Source organism: Barbus barbus (assembly GCF_936440315.1).
Source record: "Barbus barbus genome assembly, chromosome: 46".
Lineage (NCBI taxonomy): Eukaryota > Metazoa > Chordata > Actinopteri > Cypriniformes > Cyprinidae > Barbus > Barbus barbus.
In genome coordinates, this window is record NC_136724.1 from 5,738,125 (window position 1) to 5,751,536 (window position 13,412).

A 13,412-nucleotide genomic window follows, 5' to 3' on the forward strand; every position below is an offset into this window, starting at 1 on the left:
TGCACTAAATAATTGCTTGTCATATCAGAGTAGCAATTCTAATTGAGATAGTTATTTATAATGTATGTGTCAGGTACAATGCAAGAGGAATGACATGCAATTCAGTATATACGAAAGCAGAAATGCATGAGGAACAGTTTGTCTAACACATATTTACTGTAGCATGATGGCTTTAATTGCTTATTACTGTGAGTACAGCTGTATAAGAGTGTGGCTTCACATCTTTCACAAAAAAAAAAAACCCACTATAATTAGTATTTCATTCCTCCTACACATTTCAGTCACTCCCAAGTCCAATAATTAACCTCACAAGGTTGTGAAATCCTACAAAAACAAATTTACTATTCATAGCAAGAGCAGTGGACAATCAAAGCAGTGGACCAAAAAAAAAAAAGAAGAGAGAGAGAGGGCGATAAAATAATGAAAATTCAGCCAGTATAAAGAGAAAAAAAAAATCATAAATGAGATATAATTATTTTAATTGGTTATTCAACGCACCACTGAGATTAAATGGACAGCAAATTAAGACTTTCCAGGAAAAAGGTAATCTTTCACGTCTTTCACGTATAATTTTAGCAGAGATCTCAACAATATTTCAAAATGTGTTCAAATGTGCCAAATTAGTCAGCAGTGTCAATATATTTATTTGGAGAATATAAATGATAAAAAGTTAATAGAATAAACAGAATATACATAAATAGTTTAGAGCTATACAAAAAATATAAAGTACAGATTTGAGAAATTTCCTGAGAAATGTCTGCCCTCAAAAATCTGTGCTTTGTTCATTTTATAGTTCTAAACTATTATACTTCTCCAAAAAAAAAAAAAAATTAAACAATAGTCAACTAATTAAACAACTGTTTACATTCTGCTATCTAGCTAAAAAAAAACACCTACAAACCTAATCCTACAAATGCTATCTAAATTCCATACACATTACTTCATAAGTTACTTCCTTTTTCAGACCAACTAATGTAGCTATCACAATGTTCTGAAAGACATTAATAAAAGTTAAGCGCAAACAGTGGAAATAAAGATGAACGATGTTTTGCAGTATATGGCAGTATAGGAACACTGAATGAACAACGTTTTAGATTTAATGATGGATTCTTAGAAATATATCAAATATAGTGGAGGTATGGTGAAAATAGAGTTGCTCTTACCAGAGGTGAATGCAGCTGTCTCCAGACATGGTTGGACAGTTCTGCACCAAACGATTTGGATACATGAGGCTGCTTTTAACACGATTATCTCATCCAAAGTGAAGTGGCTTCAGTGGGCGAAAGCATCTTAGCTCACACACTGGACTCAAGACCAGATAATCATCATAATAACCATCATTCAGAACAGCTCCATCATAAAATGTCCGATCGGTTGGAATGTATGAGGAGATAACACATTGGGAAACAAGGATGACAAATCTGAAATGGAAAATAAGCATGCATTATGACACATTGCTCAGATGCTCTTTAATCGTGTGAAATGCTTCATGGAGTTCAGTTTCATTTAAGCTTCAGCTCCACTCCATGATGTTTCTCCTAAACTGGGTTCCATTTAATCCATGTCCTGTGTAGTAGAAACAGGAGACATGATTGAGATCTCATTTGGGATCTATTCTTTAATGCAGGGGTGTCCAAACTCGGTCCTGGAGGGCCGGTGTCCTAACCCTAATTAAACACACATGATGCTAATCAAGGTCTTACTAGGCATACTAGAAACTTCCAGGCAGGTGTGTTGAAGCAAGTTGGAGCTAAACTCTGCAGGACACCGGCCCTCCAGGACCGAGTTTGGACACCCCTGCTTTAATGCTTTTAGTGACGTCAAAAAAAAAAAATTGGCTCTGAAAAATTCTCTGATAAAGTCACAGTTGTAACCATTACAATACAGATATTGTCAATATATTCACTCCTGAAACGTATTACTCATGCATGCCAATCAACCGATGAGCCTTCATTACTATACTGTAACAAACAAATAAAACATCCACCAAAAAAAAGAAAAGAAAACTAAATTCTAAAACGTTCCAGAGGAATTAATACTTCCGTTATAACAGAGGGAGAGCGAGACTGCGATTTGTGAAAAGCCATAGATTCTCTTGGCAGATTTGATGGGCGCTGAGGGTTGCAGGCATGCGTCAATAGACTGATGCGGCCAATGATGAGGCCATTGTCGTGCGGGAGGACGTGAGTTGAATGTGTTCCTGCTGGAGCACCGCTAAATCTGCTCGCCATTGTGAGGGGCTACTGGAGCATGACTCCCCCCAGCTGCTGCTGGAGATAGCAGATGTACGGCTTTACAAGATCCTTATTCATACAAGTAGCTCAATCTGACCAACACCATCATATCACATTACTTTCAGGTTTCTGTCTGCTGTTTCCGTCTCTTTACCTTTTCTCAGATGATAGTGTTTTCTCAGCACAAATATAATTTTGTAATGTTTGATCATTAAAAGCAGGCTGCATCCGTTTTGTAAATGCATGCTATTGATATTATTGTGAATGATTCATCTGTGCTTGTTTATTTTTTAAAGGGGTCATGAACTGAGAAATCAAATTGCCCTTGATATTTTGATATATAACGGGTCATTGTATAAAAACATTCTGTAAGTTTCAGAGCTTACTTGAACTTACTCGTTAGTTCAAAAACTACTTCTATTGAAAACAAGCTGCCAAAACAACTCATTTTGGAATTTGTCACATTATGACATCATAGTGCATAAAAAACCCCGCCTCTGCAGAAGATGATCAACGCCTACTTCTACATTATCTGCTCTTTAGCCCCGCCCACTGATTTGATTTAGTCACGGGGTAACATTAGGAAAGATCTCCATATTGTGTTTGTGGAACACTGTTTGCTTGCTTTACTTCATTTTTAAACTAGACAGCTCGGTGCAGGCTTTTCAGAGAGACTGAAGGTAAAAGAAGATGCAGTGCTAAGTCTGATGCCTTGTCCAAATACTCACACTTGCAGTGTTTGCACTTGACTACTTATGATGTATTTCCTGTATTTGGCCTACGTGTTCAAGTGAGGAAGAATTGTGTTTTAAACTTTTCATTACCTGGGGCCTGTACCATGATGGTGGCTAAACAAACTCAGGGTTACAGGATTAGTTTTGAGTTGACAAAACCAAACCAGTTCAATCCGGCTTTGTTGGTACCATGAAGCTGATCATCAACTTTCTCTGTCAACTCAGGCTTGATCCTGAGCTCGTGCACATGAAAGTGTGACATCAGTAATGAGCAGCCAATCACATGCCTTGAAACTGGGATTCACTTCTCGTGAGAGAGTCAGTGCGAATTCACTACCAAAGATTAAAAGATTGAACAATATGAAGAATTTAAACACATTTACACAGCAAGATGAAACAATCGATCCATTAAAGAGGAAAACCTATCTTACCATATAAGTGCAAGTAAAATTTGTAAAGTTTATAATATTTATAGATATAACAACACTTAAAAATTGAAACTCATATGTAGTCATGTTTACAGCTATTGATTCTAAAACGTATTTATATTGCATATTATCTATGTTTATATTAATTTAAAATAAAAGCTTAATAATTACTATTAAATTAAGCTGTCTTGTGTAATGGATTAAGGGTATACTAATTATATAAATAATAAAAAATAATCATGTCTAAAAATCACATGATTTTATCTTTAAAAATGTTTTATGTAGCGTCCTTTAATTTGGAGTAAGAGAAACTGGAGGAGTGGCTTTATTGCGTCAGAGATGTGTCACTTTGCTTGAAGCTGATTGGTCAAATTTCAGATTGAGATCTCTAAACCAGAACATAACCTGCCCCGGAGCAGGTTAGCCGTGCAGCGTAAGATACCATGGCAACGAACACCGATTAAAGCCGAGCTACTTTCATAGTACTAAGCTGTATGGAAACTAAGCTGAAACACAGCTGGCTAGCCACCTAATCCGGCTTCATGGTACAGGCCCCTGATGGGAGACACTTGTAGTGTTGTAAAAATGCAAGTGTTTACATAGCTTTATTTTGTATTTTAAAATCAACTTTTAAATGTCTGTTCAGTGGTCCCTATAGCATGACAATTTAATTGTTGGTGCTTCTAATAAAAACTTTACAATTGGACCTCAGAGAACAGTATAAAAGAATAATAAAAAAAAATAGTTCATGACCTCCTTAAATAAATAGGGAATAATCATTTTTCTCAATCATCCTGTGATATTACAGACTTCTCCCTGGTGATGTATGTCTGTATGTTAAACCCAACCACTTTCATAAAGCTTGACCTCAAGCTCAAATTCAGATCAGTCTTTATCCAATCAACAACCAATGGACAGAAAAAAAAAATAGGGCAGGGACTTGGTTCTTTTACAATAATATGTTTCACTTACATGTATGTCACTAAACAGAAGAAATATCTGTCACTACTTCCATTACGTCGCAACTTAAGGGTTAGATGCAGAGACCGAGGGCAACAATCATTGATATTTTTTTTTTTATTGGTTTAATCTGTTGTTCAAAACCCAGCATGCTACTGCAAGTTTAACCACTGCAAAATTAACCCTACAAAATTCGACTTAAAGACACATTACAGGTTGTAAGGTTACATGTGGTCTGTGCTTCATTTTTGAGGCTGGTTAACACGGGCTGCTGAATCTTACTGCATTTGATGTTGTTTGTTTGAAGTCATTATGCAGTGCCTTGATTGAATCTATATTTATAGACGTCTTTGATGTACAAATTGAATTCTACATTTCATCTACATATGAAGTGAACTTCAATCTTCACAGGAAATGGTTCATTTCTTTAATGATTTAATCAAACCTGTATTATCCACAAATAAATGGCATTTGCATAAATGTCTGGCTTATGGAAGGAAACAGTGAATTAACAAGGTTATACTTTTATAACTGTCACCAAAATTCCTAAAATAACTATAACTAACTCTGGCTCATGTAGGGTCACTTTACCGCAGGGCTTAGCTCAAACACACCTGTCTGGAAGTTTTTAGTGATCCTATAAACTACAGGCAGGTGAGTTTTTAATCAGAGCTGAGCTAAACTCTGAAAGAAAGTGGACCCCGAGGGCCATAGTTGAGAACCCCTGCTGTAGACCTAGAACTGGTTCTTGTGAGTTCAATTAGAGCTAGATGGCTCTCTAGACTGGACTAGACAAGACTGGACACCCCTGCTACTAAACCTACATCAGGGATAGGCAACTTCAGTCCTGGAGGACCACTTGTCCTGCATAGTTTAGCTTCAACTCTGATAAAAACTCACCTGCCTGTAGCTTTCTGATGATCTTGAAGACACTGATTGGCTTGTTCAGGTGTGTTTTATTTGGGTTGGAGCTAAACTCTGCAAGACAGTGGCCCTCCAGGACTGAAGTTGACCCATGCCTGACCTACGTCACTGCAATAGACCCTTGACAGAAAGAGCAAATGGCTCATCAAGCCTTCAGAGGCTTGTATAACAGTTTATCCATATCTAACTGCCAGAAGAATGAGTCTTACTCCAGCATTACTAATACCAATACGACTAACACCAGTGGTATAGTAATAATTTTATTAATTGTCACCATGATGCTACAGTGTAGGTGGTTTCCAGAGCATTGTCATGCAGTTGTTAGGGTGTTTAGAGTGGTTTTAATGCATTTCGTGTGATTGCTATGGCTTTCTATAGAGTGGTTTCTGGGCTGTTGCTAAGGTATGCTTGCTGGTTGCTTACTGGCCCAAATCAACTATACCCAATGCCAGCACATGCTAAACTAAGGCAACTTACTAGCCATATGTGTCCATATCTGCCTACTTCCCCACTATAGTAGTTAAAAAAAAACAAAAAAACAGTAGTATGTGAAAAGAGTGGTTTACCTGAATTCATAGTATTCATAAATTACCCAGATTACCTAATACTTCTGCCCAGATTCTGAAGTGCACAACTAATGGACTGGAGAAGCCACTGGAGAGGAGTTGTGAATGGCAACTGGCAATGACAACATGACGAATGTAGTACGTTTGGATTTAATTCATACTACACATTATTCATATTCACTATATAGGCACAAAGATTGCTCCTCATCAAGTGTAGTACCTATACACACAGTATCCTGTCATTTTAAACACACTACAGAACAGGACTGGGCAACTCTGACCCTCGAGAGCCAGTTGGATTCTCTTGTTTATGTCCAACCCTAATCAAACTCAGCTGCCTGTAGCTTTCCAGTAATCCTGAAGACATTGATTAGCTTGTCCAGGTGCGCTTGGCTAGTTTAATTGGTTGGAGCTAAGCTCTGTGGGAAAGTGGATCTCAGGGGACAGATTTGCCACCCCCGCTGTACGAACTTGCTGGTGTGTTGGAGTTAAACTTCAGAAGCAGGAATGGACACCACTGGTCTTTGATATTCCAGTCTATAGATATGGCTCAGGACCTCCCTTCAGTGAAAGCCTGTGGGTCTGTGGCAGGTGTGCCCAATCCTGTTCTCAGAGATGTAACTTCCTGCAGAGTTTATGGCCCTGCTATTAAGATGCATATTGGTTGATCCGATTACAAGTGAACGATGCAAAATGCAGGTGTAAAATTGATGAGCTTGTCCAATTTTGATAACTTCCATAGGTAGTTGAAAACACATTCGATTGGATTGCTCTCAGTGTGGACACTCATGTAATCAAATGCTTTCGAACAGCCATCAAAACCGCCTCCTCTCTGCTGAGTGACCTAATTCGGAAACATTATGGGACATTTTGTTGAAGCGTGTTAGCCCGACACTTTGGAATAAAGGTGAAAAACTGTCAATGTTTTCTTACCAGTCCTGATTCTAAAACAAACCCACAGCGTTTGACATAGTTTTGCGGCTATCATAGCAGAAATGAAAGCTGTTGATCTTCGTACTGTTTTTCGTTGTCGCCTTTCAATTCATCTGCTTAAGTTCTCCTGAAGATTTTATTAGCTGGTTCAGTTGTTTTTGATCAGGGTTGAAACTTTACTGGATAGTAGATCTCCAGGAACAGGATTGACAACCCCTGGTCTATGGCATTTTTTCCACCTGTTTTATTGTCAACCATGATCACTCAGAAATGTAATAGCAAACCTCTGCATTATTTGACACAACATTCATGTCTGTAGCACCAACATCACAGGACAATTTACACATTAAGGTTTAGTACTCAAGGTTAGTGATCTGAAAAAATATCTAACCCAAAGTATGAGCAAAAAGACAATTGGTTGGTTCACGCTTCCCCAGGCCTGAGGGAGGATTTTCCAGCCGTCTCGTCTAGCACTTGTCCCTGTTTGATGAGTCTCTCAGCCGCCTGCGTCACCTCGCCTGAGCACGACCGACAGCCAGCCAGTCAGATTCATGTTTATATTTCACTACATCCTCCCACATACGCCACCATGAGGTAATTGCATTTGACACAATCAATGGAAAACGCCACAAAAATAGACAGAAATAGTGTCCATGCTAGAAACTCATTTATGGGTACAGCTATAGAGCCATTTTTAACTAAAAGCAAAAAGATAACACACCGTTTTGTAAAAGTCAGTGGTGTTTGCTAATGCAAGTTGGCAGCATTTTTCATACTCGCATTAAAATTCAGGGCGTAACTCATCCTACACCATTTCAGCTACACACTGTAAAAAAAAAAAAAAAGTTGAGCCAACTTAAAATTTTAAGGCAACCAGCTTTTTGTAGATTTTTGAGTTCTCTAAACATATTTTTGTAGGAGATTCTCAACTTTTTGTTGTATAAACTTAAAACAAGTTGAAAAAACAAAAAAATCTGCTGAAGCTGGTTGCCTTAAAATTTTAAGTTGGCTCAACTTTTTTTTTTTTTTTTTACAGTGCAGGCATGAATGATAATGAGTTATAATGCATAACAACTTCACACAGAACATATTGCAATCCACTATTTTCCATTGTTTTTTCTTTCTAAATGTGCTAGATGGACATCTTTGACTGTCAGGTCAACGTTTTACATCTTTTTCAGTGTCTTGCGCTTGACAAGACATTCCAAAAGAGTGGCACTGGAGTTGAAATGTAAAAAATTGAGACCCTGATTTTTTTTCATTCTGCTGCTTGCGGCTCACTTTTGTCAATGCAAAACCTACACTTAAAGGGGTCATCGGATGCAAAATTCACTTGGTAAGTTGTTTGAACATAAATGTGTGTTGGAAGTATGTGTACACATCCACCCTAGAATGATAAAAATCCACCCAGTGTTTTTTTTTTTTATATCCCTATTTTAAAATACTCTTTCTCAAATCAGACTGTTCTGAGATTCCTATCAGAATGACGTAGTTCTGTACAGGCCGCTCCCATGATAGTCGATTGACAAGATCTTCTTACCTTAGATCCGCCCTGAGTTAGCTGAGAGCTGGCTGCCATTGTGTCAACTCCGGTGCAGGGGAAGACAAGAATGTCTCCAATTAAGCGATTGAGGTGTTTTGTTGTTGGATGTAATAATGAACAACGCAGTCGTCATTTACTCCTGACATCTGAGCCGCTGAAGATGCAGAGGATTAATGTTACTTTCGTTTTTGAATGGAATGCGCTGATTCCGATCTGCCTAAATGCATCTGTGTTCGCGCGAATCATTCATGATCCAGTTTCATGCACAGAAGAAGTGAGTATAAGGGGTTTTTTATGAGTCTTTGCAAATCGCCTTTCCTAATAATGTGCTAGTTAACTAGTTTCGCGGCTAAAGTAAATAGTACTGCTTGACACCCCACAGAAGAGACGAGCGGGGTCAGCAGAGCTCATTAGCATTTAAAGCTACATGGACTAGAATGGCTTGCTCAAAACAGAGCTGATTGTGACATGGTAAAAAAGGTGTTTTTTTGCACTACCACTGTGAAAGTTTAACCAAAGTATGTTATAAACTTTTCATGAAAACCCTAAAGAATCACATCAACTTGTGGAAAATGGGCATCTGATGACCCCTTTAAGGACAGAACTAAACCATATCTAGGAAATAACATATCGTGGAGACATGACAATGGGCCCTTTTCTCACCTAGCAACCACATTACACATGCTCTAAAAACCCAAATGTTTCCTAAAAAAAGCAAACGTTTCCTTTGTGGCTGAACAGGTGAGCCCATCACCGCATCATTAGCCAGGCTTATCGAAAGGGTCAAACTGAGAGAGAAAATAAGGAATATGGCATCTGAATATCCCTTCTCCTCGCAAAGGGCGCGATTATGCCTTCCGAAGACCATTAACAGGATCATGGAGCGCTTAAACGGCAAATCATTGCCCTTACCTGCTGAAATCCCATCGCTCCTCATGGCAGGGCACTGTGTTTTAAGCCACCACCAGTACAATAGCACAAACCAATGTGTTTCCATTGGTTACCACTCTGCACCCCATCTATCTGTATTGGCTGATATGACAGGGTGTGATTGGCTGATAATGACCGGCAGTTTACATAATTTCAGTCCTTTTCTAATTTGCCCTGTCATTAACTCTTCAGAGAGAGAACACAAGGCGATGCTTTTTAGAGCACAACGTCACATGTGTACTACAAAAAGAAGCGAAACCTCCTGGTGTGTCTGACCAAAAATAAAGATGCGAGGAGGAGGGGGGCTGAGAGAAATCTCTCTACGTACTTGTTCCTTGCTGACGTCTGTTCTTTCTTTCGTCATAGCGCTTGAAGCCAGCTGGGTGGAGGAGGTGGAAATGGGTGTTTTGAGTCTTTTTTCACATAATGGATTATATATCATCAGCCTTCTCTGTCTTGCTGATTGTACGCAATGCTGAGCATTATTCCACTTTTGTTCTGTTCGCTTAAATGGGAATAAATTTGCTACTAATTACTTTTTGTGTAACCCAAATGTGACACAATTGATCTGATTGATTTAAATGTACAGAATGCCAATGTATAAGAGCCACTGACCTTTGCAGTGCTGTACAAATAAAACTACAAAAAGCCTAGAAAGTTATTGAGACTTTCTGGAAAATTACACAGTTGTGTCCTGATATACACCCCCTCCTGCTTCTCTGTATGTAATATCTATACAATCTGGCATCCCATTATGCACCTTGCGAAGCTGACACCTGGGGCATAAACTGTAGCTCATGACCCAGAAAATAGAGGTTGTGTCCTTTTTCCATATCCCACAAGCCTCTGAGCATGAGGGGAAGTCTGACACCCAGAGAAGACAAAACCACAAATTCACGTTGTTATATATATATATATATATATAATCTGACAAAAATAGGCCACCAAATGGACTAAAAAAACCTTCCTCCACATGCAAAGTTTTACTGTATAATTTCTTATTTAAATATTTTGATTTTGGAGTGAAACATATCCCAGTTCTTGACAGGTTTATTAAGATTCATCCATATTTCTGCAGTGTGATATCAAAAAACATTTAATATCTTGTTTAATATGCAAATATTCAATCATCAAACAATTCCTATAGAAACCGTCATGATATCTAAATTGAAATGGATTCATCCCAGAGCGTGAAACAGTATTTTTCCATTCAATCTCTGCCGTAACGATTTTTGGCTCCCCCTCTGGCCCTGAGAGCAGCCATTTTGTCTCTCTTTCTCTGAAATGGGGGTGCAGTGAAAATCATCAGTCTCGGAGAAACGCTCGCCTCTGACAGCCGCACACTTCACAGCTGATTGTGCAGGGCAGGAGACGCAGGCTGCCGGCAGGGCCGTCTCAGCCAGAATACATTACGTCCCAGCTTTTTAAGTCGGTGAAGACTATTACCCAGAAGGCCTTTGGAAGTTCTTATCAGCGCCAACCAGATGGAGAACATGTGAGCGATGTCAGTACCTGCAGACTTGTTGATAAAACAACACAGCCGGAAATCTGAAATTGAAAAGAGATTGTGCAGTATACGGATTTAATTTGGTTAGTAATGAAATTTCATTAATATGCAATGTTTAAGTGATTAATATGTATAAGGCATTGAATCCTCTGGTTTGTATTTAGCTCCATTAGTGGTTTATACTATAGAGACAATGAGTGAACGTAATAATATTTACTGTGCTTTTGTTTTCCTATGCTGACGTATGTGCCGTTTGTGTTCAATCACCGCATGTGACATGATTACAGGGCATGACAAAGCCACAGAATTTCACAGTTTGACTTCAGTCCAAGAACAACATGCATCCAATCTACTCATATCCTACAAATACACCCCTCAAAACCACAATAATCATACATGTCTACATGTGCCAGAAAGACATTTAACAATTCACTTTCACAGCAGAATGCATGTCTGCCCCCTAGTGTCTGAGAATATTTGAGGAACTTGTCCAGGACATATTTCACCCCAAAATTAATAGAAATGTTGCAGTGTTGCATTATTTTTATGATAATCATGCACATTTAGATTTTTTTTTTATGTCAGTATATTATTGATTATACATAGTACATACATGTTGTTTAATTTTGAATTATCTTTAAATAACAGTTAAAATTTAATATACATGTACACTGCAATTCAAAAGTTTTGGGTCAGTAAGATTTTCTCTCCAAAAAACAAACAAACAAATAAATACTATAACAGCAAAGGCTTTAAAATGACAAATTTCAGCATTGATGATGATAATGGGAAATTAAATCAAGAAAATAAATGTTTCTTGAGCATCAAATCAGCATATTAGAATGATTTCTGAAGGGTCATGTGACACTGAAGACTGGAGTAATGATGGAATAAATTACATTTTAAAATATATTTAAATAGAAAACAGGTATTTTAAATTGTAATAATATCTCACAATATTACTGTTTTACTGTATTTTTTTATCAAATAAATGCAGCATTCGTAAGCATACGACTTCTGGACTTTTGAACACTTTGTATGTATATATATATATATATATATATATACAAAAAGTGTTCAGAAGTTCAGAAGTCTGAATGCTGCATATATATAATTTATTAATTTATTTTATTTTGGAGTGCATTAGAAATGTTTTATATAATATACACACACACACACACACACACACACGTGCAAATGCATTAAATAACTTGAGAATTAACTCTATATTTGATTATCAGTCAGTCATCAAATACAATGGCTCATATGTCTAAAGCAAGGAAGAACAGAGCAGTATCCATAACTCTCCACAGTTTAGTTCCGTCACAATGAAAGTGTCAGTGATAAACTGAACTGCATTAAACAGACACTGTATCATTCTTCACTTGAAGGGAAAATTACCAGGATGTAGCTCAATATGCCCATTGGTGCATGTGTGGGCCTTTGGCATCCACTTCCTGCCCTGACCTACTTAGAATGGCGTGTTGGTTATTTTAAGACACCAGTCGCACACCCTGCGGCAGAAACACGCAGCATGAACAGTGTTTTAGAGGATGGTGTGGCAGTCCAGAGCAAAGCTGGTGTGTGACATCCAATACAATGGCTGCAAATGACAGCGAGAGATTTTGTGCTTGACAAAAACAGCAAACCAATCCGACGATTGAGACAAAACAGGAAACACCACATGATGCCACTGCATTCCATATTGTGGAGGTGGTTTGGTGGAAGAAAAAGAAAGAAATGCACTGTTATATTTGGTTTTCAAGGGCTTACTTGAACACTACAGATCTATTCTGAATCAATCAATGTACTAATCTGGATGATCTCTTCTGAAAATCAAGTGTCTGGTTAGTTCTCTGTTAAACAGATCTGCCAGCTGGTCTGTGGGCCTCAATACCACCACGGAAACAAGCATCGATCACTTACTGCATATGACGGGCAACAAGCCTTATTGTGGCTCTTTTCCAAAATCTAGTGAACTGTTTCATTGTCTACATAAGCAGCTACTTTCCAAGACAACATCCTAACATCCTATCCTTTTTTTATATTATGCAAGTAAAGAATGTGACATCAGGACTTGATTGATTCAGTCAGTGTGGAAGAATTTGACTGGTCTGCAGAAAGCCATGTCTTTTTGATCCATGCCTTATACACAGAGGCACTGTCATGTTAGAATAGAAACGAGTCCTGACCAAACTGTTGCTATAAAATTAGAAGCACACAATTCCATGGAATATCATTATATGCTTAAACATTAAGATTTGTACTCATAGAAATTACTAAAGTAGTCAAACATGTTAATTAGAAGGGGGTGACCCAATACTTTACACACACACACATATATATATATGTTTTGTGAGGTTCACACAATATACTATACACACACATGCAAATGCATTAAATAACTTGAGAGAGGGTTAAACAGAATTAACTCTACATATACACTGACTGAAAACACCTCTGCACTGATGGACTCACCTTTAAATTAACTGCTAATCCAAGAGGTTCACATACTTTTGCCACTTACAGATATGCAATATTGGATAATTTTCCTGAATAAATAAATGACAAAGAAAATATTTTTCTCTCACTTGTTTGATTGGGTTCTCTTTGTCTACTTTCAGGACTTGAAAATCTGATGATGTTTTGGGTC